Below are 15,479 nucleotides of genomic sequence, written 5' to 3'. Positions count from 1 at the left end.
TGAACGTAGCCCTGTTTCTTTGTGTTCTTGAACGTAGCCCTGTTTCTTTGTGTTCTTGAACGTAGCCTTGTTTCTTTGTATTCTTGAACATAGCCCTGTTTCTTTGTGTTCTTGAACGTAGCCCTGTTTCTTTGTGTTCTTGAACGTAGCCCTGTTTCTTTGTGTTCTTGAACGTAGCCCTGTTTCTTTGTGTTCTTGAACGTAGCCCTGTTTCTTTGTGTTCTTGAACGTAGCCCTGTTTCTTTGTGTTCTTGAACGTAGCCCTGTTTCTTTGTGTTCTTGAACGTAGCCCTGTTTCTTTGTGTTCTTGAATGTAGCCCTGTTTCTTTGTGTTCTTGAACGTAGCCCTGTTTCTTTGTGTTCTTGAACGTAGCCCTGTTTCTTTGTGTTCTTGAACGTAGCCCTGTTTCTTTGTGTTCTTGAACGTAGCCCTGTTTCTTTGTGTTCTTGAACGTAGCCCTGTTTCTTTGTGTTCTTGAACGTAGCCCTGTTTCTTTGTGTTCTTGAACGTAGCCCTGTTTCTTTGTGTTCTTGAACGTAGCCCTGTTTCTTTGTGTTCTTGAACGTAGCCCTGTTTCTTTGTGTTCTTGAACGTAGCCCTGTTTCTTTGTGTTCTTGAACGTAGCCCTGTTTCTTTGTGTTCTTGAACGTAGCCCTGTTTCTTTGTGTTCTTGAACGTAGCCCTGTTTCTTTGTGTTCTTGAACGTAGCCCTGTCTTCCATTTTTGTTCATTGATTCCACCTGTGTTAGTTACTCCCCTGGTCTCATCAGCTCCTTATTTAGTTCAGTTCATTCTGTTTGAAGAGCTCCTAACTGTGCCACTAGAGATCCTGGTTAGAATCCAGTTTCTGTCGCAGCCGGCCGCAACCGGGAGACTCATGGGCGGCGCACAATTGGCCGAGCGTCGTCCAGGGTAGGGGAGGGAATGGCCGGCAGGGATGTAGCTCAGTTGATAGAGCATGGTGTTTGCAATGCCAGGGTTGTGAGTTCGATTCCCACGGTGGGCCAGTATAAAACAAAAAAAGATATGTATTCACTAACTGTAAGTCGCTCTGGATAAGAGCGTCTGCTAAATGACTAAAATGTAAAATGTTTGTGCCTTGTGAGGTATTGTTCGTTTTGACTCTACTAAGCCTTTTCCTAGCTCGTTTGTGAGAACCAGTTTATGTCTTCAGTCCTAGTTTTGTTTCACCTGCCTGTTTGCCTACCTGTGTATGACCATTGCCTGCCTGTGACCACGATTCCTGTCTTCTGTAAAGGCGTAATAAACACCTGCCGCTCTGCGCGTGAATCTACACCTTTTTCTCCCTGAGTATTCATTACAGTACCCTAATGTTAAGTGTCATAAATGTATAGTTATTAGGTGCTGAGAACTTTAAAGATAATAAGAAAGAGGGAAAAATATAGAAACTAAATGAAATGCTGAAAGTATAAAATAGTAACCATCTGGTGAGCTAATACCCTGACCCTACCGCAAACCCACCAACCCCCTCCCCAACTGAGGGAGTTAATAAACCATACCCTTAGACGCTAGTCTTTAAGCTAGATGTACCTGCTATGCATAGCATCGCCCCAAAGAGGTTCATTCTAAATTATATGTATATGGCATTAGAAGTGCATTGACTGTTCCCTGTAACATGAATATATTGTTAGTCGAGTCACAAAATACAATTTGAATCAAAGAGACAAACATCGGCAACAATAATGACTGGACTATTTAGCCCCACTTGAGCATGTCCTCAACAACAACAACAACAACAACAACAACAACAACAGAGGATGTGTTTATAGTCACCAACAGCGCCTACCCGCACACACAAACGTCAACCAATCAGCATTTTTATTTATTTTATTTTTATTTCCCCTTTATTTAACCAGGTAAGAAGCCAGTTGAGAACAAGTTCTCATTTACAACTGCGACCTGGCCAAGATAAAGCACCAAGGCGCCCTGAAACCTGAAAATAGAGACAATTAGTTAAACAATCACCATCCTCCTGAGTTCACCCTCCCAACCCCCCCATTATATATATTTATATACACATGTACACACACACACACAACTGTACAGCTATCAGCTAGCTGGCAATTAGGTGTCCAGCCAGTGAGTAGCTTCTTCCTGCCTCGGTATCACTAACGCTAGCATACATCTCTAACAATAAACAAGCCAGCAAACGTAATAGTAGCTAAAAATTCCCTGAAGTAATATAAACAACATAGTTAGGCTTGAAACCCAGTCAAAAGCCACATCACTATTTAACCAAACCCCACTGGACCTCTATGGGTAAAATAAAAGTATCCAGAAAGAAAATGTAACTACCTGGCATAGTGTGGCTGTAGCTATAGTAACACCCTGGTAAACTTAGCGAGCTGGCTAAATAGCGCAGTCAACATTAGCTATGATCCAACTTTACCTGGCCTGTCATTATGGTGCTAGCCATCTAGCCAGCCAGCCAGTCAACATTAGCTATGATCCAACTTTACCTGGCCTGTCATTATGGTGCTAGCCATCTAGCCAGCCAGCCAGTCAACATTAGCTATGATCCAACTTTACCTGGCCTGTCATTATGGTGCTAGCCATCTAGCCAGCCAGCCAGTCAACATTAGCTATGATCCAACTTTACCTGGCCTGTCATTATGGTGCTAGCCATCTAGCCAGCCAGCCAGTCAACATTAGCTATGATCCAACTTTACCTGGCCTGTCATTATGGCGCTAGCCATCTAGCCAGCCAGCCAGGCAACATTAGCTATGATACAACTTTACCTGGCCTGTCATTATGGTGCTAGCCATCTAGCCAGCCAGCCAGCCGATCCTATGAGTCATTTGGTTGTATCCTCATGTTCAGCATGTTGGTCAGCATGGTCTTTTTGTAACTTTGTCACTCGTTCCCTTTGTGACTTTCTGGTCTTCGTGGAGTTTATCGACCAGCACATCAATTTTGCTGAGGCGTTCAGAAGGTGTCTCTTGGATTTTAGCTATACCCTTGTCCATCACCATTCTGAACCATGCTGGTGCTTCTTCTGAGCTAGCATTCACCGAGGCCGAAGAAGGGCTGTGAGACACTAGCGGTTCGGGGGGGGGGGGGGGGGGGGGGGGGGCAGTGCCCCTGTGACAACAAGCTTGGACCCCCTTGTGGCCCCTCTAAATGCGGAGTCTGATATCATTTTCACAGAATACTTTTTTGCGATCATGTTCTTTTTTTTTTTTTTGACATCCGTTATTAGACAGTGGCAAAGCGGAACACTAAAGTAACGCAACACATTTTCTACTGGGACTCCTTTAGGCGGAACACAAACAGTATCGTACCACATGGATCTGCAAGTTTTTTACTATTCAGAAGTTGAAAGAAATTTGGCGCGAATAATATCGTTCAAGCAAGAAGAAGGAAATAAAGAGAGGTGAGCAACATGTTGAATATGTTGTATTTGTAACATTGTTAACTATTAAATGCATTACAGAAGTGGAACGTTAGATCAGCTAATGTTAACCTGTCCGTTTGTTACTTTCTTTGTGAATTAATGAACGAATTGTCTTGAATCCTGGGCTATGTATTCGTTTGCATTGTTTTTGGTTTAGTTTTGTAGCTAATTCTAACAGTCAGGCATCGAAAATGTATGGCAATATGAAAAAGGGTATAATATTTGATCAAAAACGCATGTTGCTGAGTGCTTTCACTTAAACCACAGTCAGTAAACGCATTGTAACGTTAAAAGGTTAGACATGAAAGCTAGCTACCTAGCGAGTCAGTTATTTTCAGTAAATGAATGAATAAGCTTGGTCCCCATTGATTTTGCTCTATAGTTTTCACCAACACGAAGAGAAAAAAGGACTTCATGTTTCTTCCAAAGAAAAGACAAGGCAGAAAGTCAGACAGAGCCAGAGGGTTCAGGTGTGGAGAGAGCAAGAGAGAGCAGAGAGAGACAGCAGGAAGACCATTGGAGAGACTGAGAGTGATGTCAGCCAATCCCGGGAGGAGCCACCGGTGCAGCCAGTGATGAACAAGGACCCAAGAACTCTGATGGGGGACAGGAGGAGGAGCTTCAAGGCGGCCTGGTACCACATCCACCCCTGGCTTCAATATTCAAACAAATCAGACTCTTGTGTTTTGTTACGCCTGTCTCAGAGACTGGATTGGATTCAAAATGGGGTTTTAACAACTGGAAGAAGGCAACTTACAAAGAGGGGGGATTTGCAATTCATGCAAGGGCTGAGCGGCACAAACAAGCAACGATTACATGGAGAGTCTATCAGAAAGCTGTAAAAAGTAATGCAACACTGGTAAATGCCCTAAACAAGGAACACAACAAACAGGTTCAAGAAAATGGGGACTATATTAAAACAATAGGAGAAGAACTATTACTTACAGCCACACAAAACATTGCACAAAGAGGACACGATGAGTCTGCAGAGTCTGATAATAAAGGGAACTTCATGGCAATCCTAGAAACAATAGCTAAGCATGACACAACTGTGGAAAAAAGGTTGACTTCCATTCATAATGCAAAATACACAAGCAAAGGGATTCAGAATGAGGTTCTGAGTTGTTTGGCAGACATGGTTCTTCTACCAACAGAGATGATAGAAGAAGTGAAAGACAGTGAGGTCTTCAGCATAATGGCAGACGGAAAACAAAAGATGTTAAAACAAAAGGATCAGATATCTCTAGTACTCAGGTACTATTTCAGTGGAGCTGTCCATGAGAGCTTTCTCCACTTTGAATCGGCTGATCCACTAGATGCAGCAGGGCTTACTGACTAAATCATACACATATTAGAAAATCATGGTCTTGAATACAAAAACGACCTAGTAGGCCAAGCATATGACGGTGCTTCAGTTATGAGTGGCAGCATTCAGGCGTCCAGGCAACGCATTAAAGAACAAGCAAAGCCTTTTACCTCCACTGCAGTGCACACTGTCTAAACTTAGTTTTAGTGGAGACAGTCAAAGCTGTCCCTGAGGTAGGACAGTTCTTCTCCTTACTAGAAAGACTGTATGTCTTCACATCTGGGTCATACATGTGCATCAAAAATGGCTTAGCGTACAAAGAGAGATGTACCCAGGTGCACCTAGAGAGCTTCAGAGACTAAGTGACACTCGCTGGGCATGTCGATATATGGCTCTACATACTATTATGGATAGATTGCCTGCCGTTAAGCGAGTCCTGCAAGACATAGTCCAAGAACACAACGGTGACAGATCTGTTGAGGCACGAGGTCTGCTTGCACAGATAGATTTACAATTCATTGTGTTCCTTGTTCCACTGCATAACGTTTTTGGAGAAGCAACATTTCTATCAGAGATGCTACAGTCTTCATCACTTGACCTGTCAAAGGCTGTTGATTTAGTTGAAGCCTTAGTTCAAACTTTGAATGACTACAGGGATGAGTCATTTTCTGATGACCTATGGAATGAAGTGTTGAACACAGCTGAGCAATGTGATACTGCAATACAGCCCCCTGCAAAACCACCAAAAAAGCTAAGCTCTCAATTTAATGGAGACTGTGTACTCAGTACAGTAGGTCAGAGGTCAGATCCAGAAATAGATTAAAGACAGTTTTCCTACAACCTTTTTCTACCCTGTCTTAGATCAGATGCTCAATGAGCTCAACAGACGATTCTCTAGCAGAAACTGTGACATAATGAATGGCGTCCAAACTCTAAACCCCAAAAGGGATGCATTTCTCAAAGAGATGTCCCTGTTTCCATTTGCTAGAATGTATGAATCAAATATTGAGGACTTGGGGCATGAACTACATCAGTTCAGAAGAATTTGACAAAATAAAATCCAGAGTGGCATGCAGAGACCCTCCAGTGTAGTAGAGATAGCATTATTCATTCAGCCTTATGATGACGTTTCTTTCAGCTCTTTAAACTGTGCAAAATAGCTGTTTCAATCCCTGTTAGTACCGCTTCTTGTGAACAGAGTTGTTCTGCTCTAAAGCTGGTGAAAACGTATCTTAGGTCCACAATGTCAGATGAGAGATTAAGCAATTTAGGTGTATTAAGTATTGAGTCAAGGAGAGCAAAGGCCTTGAATCCAGATGAATTCGCAGATCTTTTTGCAAGAAACCACAAAAACCGTAGAATACAGTTGATGTAACTGATACTGAATATGTAATGCAAATGTAAAAAATGTAATGTAAATGCAAATAATAAATGATTATAAACATGGTCATTTGTCTATTAATGTCTGCAATGCAGTGAAGAAAACGACATGACAACAATAATGTGTGATGTAACTGGCCCCTCTAACAGTACAACTGGCCCCAGCCTGGCCCCTCCCACTGGGAATGTTCTAGAGCCACCACTGCTGCTACGGCTACATTGGCCCAGTTATTGTTGAATAATAATGAAGCTAGGTCAATTCAATTCAAATAATATAGCTAGTAACTTCAAAATACTTACAGCTGAAATACACTGCCGTTTTCTTTGTGAACATGGTGAGATGGAGGAAGCCGCATCCACATGTAGAGTTGTGGGGGAGGGGACAAGTTTCCCAAATAGACACTGGCTTTGGATCAGGTTTAAATTCCTCCCACTAATGATCCTTGTTAGGTTTGGGGGAGGGGAAGCTGATCCTAGATCTGTATCTAGGGGAAACTTCACCCCAGCAAAGAGAGATGGGGGAAGAGGAGGAGAGAGAGCGTTGCTCTCAGGATTGACAGATCATGTACAACATCTACCAGTAGGAAATTGGTGTCAGAATATAATATCTGACCTTTAGCAGTTCTAATGTCTTCATTTGCTCCATTTCATGAGTCTTGTTGATTGATTGCTGATATCTAGTTTCCCAGGTGAGATGGTGTTGATGAAGAGCATCCATCCGTTTTAGTACTGCATTAATAGAAATGCATTCATAGACATATAGTTGATACTGGTGGTCCTACCCATCCCCCACTTCACTCCATTAACCCTACACTTGCTGCTCACATGGTGGTTTGTCTAAATGTATCTGACTTTAGGTCCATTTTTAAGGTTCAGAAGTGTAAAGATTGTGGTTCTGAGCATAACTATGCTAAAGGATCTTCTGATTCAACAACCTTTATCAAAAGGAAGGACTACACTGAGAAGGCTGGTGGAGCCATCTCAACTGCAGAGGGTGATGCTAACAAAGATGGAGGACATCATTGAAAAAAACCTTAGCAGTCTCTGTGCACAAACTGGCATTGTGTCAAGACTAAGAGTCATCTTACTTAGATCTAGTGCCTTTGATTGGATCCTGGAAGGCCATGTCCAGCATGCCTACTCCCTGGAAGGCCATGTCCAGCATGCCTACTCCCTGGAAGGCCATGTCCAGCATGCCTACTCCCTGGAAGGCCATGTCCAGCATGCCTACTCCCTGGAAGGCCATGTCCAGCATGCCTACTCCCTGGAAGGCCATGTCCAGCATGCCTACTCCCTGGAAGGCCATGTCCAGCATGCCTACTCCCTGGAAGGCCATGTCCAGCATGCCTACTCCCTGGAAGGCCATGTCCAGCATGCCTACTCCCTGGAAGGCCATGTCCAGCATGCCTACTCCCTCATAGAAAGAATGATAAATAAATACACCATGTGTAGAATGAGACCACAGCTTAGAACAATACATGGTGAAGTTAATGAACCAGAAACCACAGCACAGTAAACTGAATTGTTTCACCGGATAATAATTATTTTGGTGCCTGGAATCCCCCTTTATCCCAGGGATCATCCACTAGATTCAGCCCTTTATCCCAGGGATCATCCACTAGATTCAGCACTTTATCCCAGGGATCATCCACTAGATTCAGCCCTTTATCCCAGGGATCATCCACTAGATTCAGCCCTTTATCCCAGGGATCATCCACTAGATTCAGCCCTTTATCCCAGGGATCATCCACTAGATTCAGCCCTTTATCCCAGGGATCATCCACTAGATTCAGCCCTTTATCCCAGGGAACATCCACTAGATTCAGCCGCGTGAAGATTTTCTCTTGAGCGGATAGTTGGGGGTCCGGAATATAACTACAAATAATTTGTAGACTGCAAATTGACTGCAAGAAGCCGAACAGATATCATGTTTGACTAAAATATAATCACTCAAACCTTGATTATGATCAGGTACCTCTATTATGCATGGGGATACTTGAACAGATTTCTTAAATAAAATTCATTGAATTAAATAAATAAAAATGGGGTGGGGGGGTGGGAATAGAACCACCCACGGGCCAAATTCGCCCCGCGAGTTGGGGGAACCCTGCTTTGTCCTCACTGTCACTCAGAAACTAATTCCAATGTTGCCTGGTAATGGTTCTCCTCACTGTCACTCAGAAACTAATTCCAATGTTGCCTGGTAATGGTTCTCCTCACTGTCACTCAGAAACTAATTCCAATGTTGCCTGGTAATGGTTCTCCTCACTGTCACTCAGAAACTAATTCCAATGTTGCCTGGTAATGGTTCTGTTCAAAACAATACGATGTTGCAGGCAGTGGAGCAACAATGAAGGTTATACAACAAGGTATTTTCAATACAGCTACATGGTCCCCAGGGTATATTAATATAAAGAGACATGAGACAAAACAATCATAATGAATAAGATTACATGGACAGGGGGACCTGATCCTAGATCAGCACTCCTCCTCTGAGACACTTCCCAGGAGTCACCAGGACCAAGAAACCGAACACTTACTGTTGTAAAGTCTAGCTACAGCAGGTGTTTACTGCCATCTAGTGGAAGATACCAATAAAACACTTTATTATCAGGATGGGGAGACGGTTGAGCTGAAACAGAAAGTAAAGTTGTTCTTTTGTACAGGATCCATTTTGAGACGACAGAGCAGAAAACACGATATGGAGAGAACTAAAAAATAAAGTGAGTATTTCTAAGTATTTCTGAATAATAATCTATTCTAAAGGACAGAGTAAGAATGAATACCTGGAATGAGATATTACTAGTGTCAAGGCGTGCTGTAGGTGCAGTGGCGGAATCAAACGCAGGACGCAGACGGATAATCCAACAAACTTGTATTAAGCCAAAACACGGCAAACGGACAACACTTGCCCGAAGGCGAAATACGCACAAAGGCGAAAGTGAAACAAAACAGCGCACAAACAGGTGCGTAAACTCCAACGCAGTGGAGAGAAGCTCAACCGAGCGAAAACACGTCTGACACAATCAATAATACACAACACCTGACAAACACAACGGGAACTAAATAGGACACTAATGACACTAAATTAAAACAGGTGTGACAACACTCAGACAAAAGCAAACGAACATGAAACATACAACGGTGGCAGCTAGTATTCCGGAGACAACGAACGCCGAAACCTGCCCGAACAAGGGAGAGAGGCAGCCTTGGCCGAAACCGTGACAGTACCCCCCCCTTGACGCGCGGCTCCAGACGTGCGCCGACTCCGGCCTCGGGGACGACCCGGAGGACGCGGAGCAGGGTGCGTCGGGTGCCCACGATGGAATTCCGTCAGGAGAGACGGGTCCAAAATGTCTCTCCTCGGCACCCAGCACCGCTCCTCCGGACCGTACCCCTCCCACTCCACTAGATACTGGAGACCCCCCATCCGACGTCTCGAATCCAAGATGGACCTCACGGAGTACGCCGGTGCCCCCTCGATGTCCAATGGGGGCGGAGGAGTCTCCCTGATCTCACTGTCTTGGAGTGGGCCAGCTACCACCGGCCTGAGAAGGGACACATGGAACGAGGGGTTAATACTTTTATATTCAACAGGTAGCTGTAATTTATAACACACCTCGTTCAACCTTCCCAGGACTTTAAATGGCCCTACAAACCGCCGACCCAGTTTCCGACAGGGCAGGCGGAGGGGCAGGTTCTTGGTAGAGAGCCAGACTCGATCACCAGGTGCGTACACCGGTCCCTCACTGCGGTGGAGATCGGCGCTCGCCTTATGACGTCGGAGGGCCCGCTGCAGGTGGACGTGTGCAGCGTTCCATGTCTCCTCCGAGCGCCTCGCCCACTCATCCACTGCAGGAGCCTCGATCTGGCTCTGCTGCCAGGGTGCCAGAACCGGCTGGTAACCTAACACACATTGGAAAGGGGTTAGGTTAGTGGAGGAATGGCGTAGGGAATTCTGGGCCATTTCGGCCCAGGGAACGTACCTTGCCCACTCCTCCGGCCGGTCCTGGCAGTATGTTCTAAGAAACCTGCCCACATCCTGGTTTACACGTTCCACCTGCCCATTACTCTCCGGGTGGTAACCCGAGGTGAGGCTCACCGAGACCCCCAACCGCTCCATAAAGGCTCTCCAGACTCTGGAGGTAAATTGGGGACCTCGATCAGACACAATATCCTCGGGTACCCCGTAGTGCCGGAACACATTGGTGAATAGTGCTTCGGCGGTTTGCAGGGCAGTAGGAAGGCCCGGCATGGGGAGCAAACGACAGGCCTTAGAAAACCGGTCCACAACGACCAGTATAGTGGTGTTCCCCTGTGACGGAGGAAGGTCAGTTAGGAAATCCACCGACAGGTGAGACCATGGCCGTTGTGGAACAGGCAGGGGTAGTAACTTACTCCTAGGCAGATGTCTAGGCGCCTTACACTGGGCGCACACCGAGCAGGAGGAAACATAAACCCTCACATCCCTGGCCAACGTGGGCCACCAGTACTTGGCACTAAGACAGTGCACTGTCCGGCCAATACCAGGATGTCCAGAGGAGGGTGACGTGTGAGCCCAATAGATCAATCGATCCCGAACCTCGAGCGGAACGTACTTCCGACCCTCAGGGCATTGCGGTGGGCTAGGGTCGGTGCGTAACGCCCGCTCGAGTTCAGCATCGACCTCCCACACTACCGGTGCCACCAGACACGACTCCGGCAGTATGGGAGTGGGCTCCACGGACCTCTCCTCCGTGTCATACCGCCGAGACAGCGCATCTGCCTTACCGTTCTGTGACCCAGGGATGTACGTGATCTTAAAAGTAAACCTGGTCAAGAACATATTCCATCTTGCCTGGCGAGGGTTCAGCCTCCTCGCTGCCCGGATGTACTCCAGGTTACGGTGGTCCGTCAAAATGAGGAAAGGGTGTTGAGCCCCCTCACGCCAGTGCCTCCACACCTTTAGGGCCTGTACCACGGCTAACAGCTCCCTGTCCCCTACGTCATAGTTCCGCTCCGCCGGACTGAGCTTCTTAGAATAAAAAGCACAGGGGCGGAGTTTAGGTGGCGCGCCAGACCGTTGTGAAAGCACGGCTCCTAGACCGGCCTCTGACGCGTCCACCTCTACCTGGAACGGCAAAGAGGGATCCGGATGCGCCAGCACCGGGGCCGAGGTAAACAGGTCCTTCAGCCTCCCAAACGCCCTGTCCGCCTCGGCCGACCACTGCAGACGCACCGGACCCCCCTTCAAAAGAGACGTGATGGGAGCTGCCACCTGTCCAAAACCCCGGATAAACCTCCGGTAGTAATTCGCAAACCCCAAAAACTGCTGCACCTCCTTCACAGTGGTTGGTGTTTGCCAATTACGCACGGCCGACACCCGGTCTACCTCCATCTTCACCCCTGACGCAGACAACTGATACCCCAAAAAGGAGACCGACTCCTGGAAAAACAGACACTTCTCTGCCTTCACATACAGGTCGTGCTCCACCAGCCTCCGCAACACTCTACACACCAGGGCCACATGCTCGACACGGGTAGGCGAGTACACGAGAATGTCATCAATGTACACAACCACCCCCTGCCCCTGCATGTCCCTGAAGATCTCATCCACGAATGATTGGAAAACTGACGGAGCGTTCATCAACCCGTATGGCATGACCAGATACTCGTAATGGCCCGAGGTGGTACTAAAGGCTGTCTTCCATTCATCGCCCTCCCTGATGCGCACCAAGTTGTACGAGCTCCTGAGATCTAATTTAGTGAAGAAACGCGCCCCATGCAACGACTCAGTCATGGTCGCAATCAGCGGGAGTGGATAACTGTACTTCACCGTAATCTGATTGAGACCACGGTAATCGATGCACGGGCGCAAACCACCATCCTTTTTCTTCACAAAAAATAAACTCGAGGACGCAGGGGAAGTGGAAGGCCGTATGTATCCTTGTCTCAGAGATTCGTCTATGTAAGTCTCCATAGCTTTCTTCTCCTCTTGAGACAGAGGATACACATGGCTCCGTGGGAGCGCAGCTCCTGCCTGGAGGTCTATCGCACAATCTCCCTGCCTATGGGGCGGCAACTGCGTCGCCCTCGCCTTACTAAACGCAATAGCCAAATCCCCATACTCAGGGGGAACGTGCAACGCGGGCACCTGGTTTGGACTCTCCACCGAGGTAGCCCCTACGGAAACGCCCAAATATCTACCCACACACTGAGCAGACCACTCCATCAGAGCCCTCTCCTGCCACGAAATGGATGGGTTATGGGTACTCAACCAGGGCATGCCCAGCACCACCGGATACGCAGGAGAGTCGATCAGAAATAGCTGAATCATCTCCTGATGACCCCCCTGCGCACACATCCTAAGTGGCGCAGTGACCTCCCTGATCAAGCCCGTACCCAACGGACGGCTATCTAGGGCATGAACGGGGAAAGGAACATCAACAGGAAGAAGGGGAATCCCTAACGCTAAACAAAACTTTTTATCAATAAAATTCCCAGCCGCGCCTGAATCTACCAGCGCCTTATGCTGGGAATGAGGTGCTACCTGTGGAAAACGCACAGGCATACAAAAATGTGCAACAGAGAGCTCTGGGTGAGTGGGGCGCCTACTCACCTGGAGGGAATCCCCAGTGCGGGACCTGTCGTCCTCTCCCCTAGGAGGCCATCCCCAGCACCTAGCCGCGGTGTGTCCTCCCCGACCACAGTTGGTGCAGGGGATGGACCCCCTAGTAAGCCGACCCCTCCTCTCTCTAGCGCCAGCGCCCCCGAGCTCCATGGGGCACGGCTCGGAAGCGCTGGAGGGTGAAATGGACGGACCCCCCTCGGAACGTCCGCGGGTAGCTAGCAGGTTATCCAGCCTGATGGACATGTCGACCAACTGGTCGAACGTGAGGCTGGTGTCCCTACAGGCCAGCTCCCGACGGACGTCCTCTCGTAGACTACACCTGTAGTGATCGACGAGGGCCCGATCATTCCACCCTGCATCTGCCGCTAGAGTACGGAATTCGAGGGCGAACTCCTGAGCACTCCTCCTCCCCTGCCGGAGGAAGACCAGACGCTCCCCCGCCGCTTTCCCCTCCGGGGGATGGTCAAACACCGCCTTGAAGCGGCGGGAGAACTCGTTGTACGTTATGGTGTCCGCGTCGATCCTCCTCCACTCCGCGTTGGCCCATTCCAACGCCTTCCCGGACAGGCAGGAGATCAGGGCGGACACGCTCTCATGTCCCGAGGGCGCCGGATGCACGGTGGCCAGGTACAGCTCCACCTGGAGAAGGAAACCCTGGCACCCGGCCGCGGTCCCGTCGTAAGCCCTCGGGAGCGAGAGTCGGACTCCTCGGGGTTCAGGTGCGGGAATAGGCTGACTGGCCGATGGTGCTGGCACGGAGGGTGGCGGTGGAGGCGTCCCCCAGCCTCGGATGGTGGTGATCACCTCCTGCAGTGCGGTCCCCATCTGCAGGATCTGGTCACCTTGCTCCCGGACCCTGTCCTCCAGAGTCGCCTGGGCTGCTGCGGCTCCTGCTGATTCCATTGTGGTGTATTATTCTGTCAAGGCGTGCTGTAGGTGCAGTGGCGGAATCAAACGCAGGACGCAGACGGATAATCCAACAAACTTATATTAAGCCAAAACACGGCAAACGGACAACACTTGCCCGAAGGCGAAATACGCACAAAGGGGAAAGTGAAACAAAACAGCGCACAAACAGGTGCGTAAACTCCAACGCAGTGGAGAGAAGCTCAACCGAGCGAAAACACGTCTGACACAATCAATAATACACAACACCTGACAAACACAACGGGAACTAAATAGGACACTAATGACACTAAATGAAAACAGGTGTGACAACACTCAGACAAAAGCAAACGAACATGAAACATACAACGGTGGCAGCTAGTATTCCGGAGACAACGAACGCCGAAACCTGCCCGAACAAGGGAGAGAGGCAGCCTCGGCCGAAACCGTGACAACTAGTTAGTAGAACTGCTACTTGAGCTGAGTTGCTGACAGACAGCAGTTTTCAAAGTGGAAACTAATCAGTAGGCCTACATGTTATGAGGTAGGCTATTATCATTGTCATTAAAGTAAGCCTATAACTTCAGTTTATTGTTGTTGTAGCCTTGTGTTATTATGTAATTATTAATGGCCGTGTTTAGTTAATTCAATTGGAAGTTATCAAGTGTCACCATGGTCACAGTTCTATTTCAATTGCTGATCAGATGTTAGAATGCATTAGATTGAAGGTAACAGTCAGCCAGATTAGGCTACAGGTAAAGAAATAACCTGGCTGTTGTTGACAAGCATGGACCTATTCAGTTCATATCCATATTATTAATATTTCATTCAGAGATTGAAATTATGACCCCATCCTCAGTAGCCTATTCCAGCAGGCTACTGGGCAACAGAAGCACTTCCTACCTCAACATCGCCTTGCTGTTCATGTTAAATAAATGAATCTGTCAATTTGAACTAAGCAAGCTGCTGAATCATTCAGCTTACATCTTGCCTACATCTTGCCCAGGCTACTGGAGGCTATCTGAAATAAGATGTAGGCCTATCAGGGGCTATGTTTTGGCCTAGTTTTCAGGCCTTGTGGGTGGGTTTTGAGTAGTCATTGGGCTAGAAAAAGTAATTGCATTAAATCACCTGACTGTTTGGATGTGTCTAATAGTTAATGTTTTATTTCTGAGAGATAATGAATCAAAGAGAACAATGGACATTCTAGAATTAGTTGTCACTGTGTTCACCACAACCAACATGCTGCATCTCTGTTTAGGGGTCAGTGGTCTAAAATGAGTCTCTCTGGGGAGAGAGAGGAGGGGGGCCCTGCCTCTAAAATGAGTCTCTCTGGGGAGAGAGAGGAGGGGGGCCCTGCCTCTAAAATGAGTCTCTTTGGGTGAGTTGACAATATTGTTTAAGAATTTATATTCCAAACCGCTATATGCAACAACAAAAAAATACATTTGTGTTTTTTCATCAGAAATGATTACTAATGGGTACCTTCAATATAACTGTTCTAGATTTTAGATGTGTATGAAAATGAGTTTTTTTCCAAAACACTTTATATCCAATTATATCCAATGTTTAGCTGGAATGTAATGTTCGTATCCTGTATGTTTGACTGTGATATGTGGTTGTCTCACCTAGATATTTTAAGATGAATGCACTTACAGATGCAATATCTTAATTTGACCCAGTTTCTCACAGCAGGAAAATAATCCTGCAGCAACAGCAAATGTGCATTTTTATGTGGATTATAATTAAGGGGCATTTTTTGTAAGGGCTGATCAATTTTTCATTAGGGCAAATCAAGTCCGAAACTTTAAGTGGAATTTACCCACTTTAGAAGCCTTTATAACGCCTTGAAGTGGTTTAATAATTTATTTAAACAATAAA

Source organism: Coregonus lavaretus, assembly GCF_964263955.1.
Source record: "Coregonus lavaretus genome assembly, contig: HAP1_SCAFFOLD_2370, whole genome shotgun sequence".
In the NCBI taxonomy this organism is placed as follows: domain Eukaryota; kingdom Metazoa; phylum Chordata; class Actinopteri; order Salmoniformes; family Salmonidae; genus Coregonus; species Coregonus lavaretus.
The sequence above is the reverse complement of the archived record's forward strand: the minus strand, read 5'-3'. Positions refer to the sequence as shown.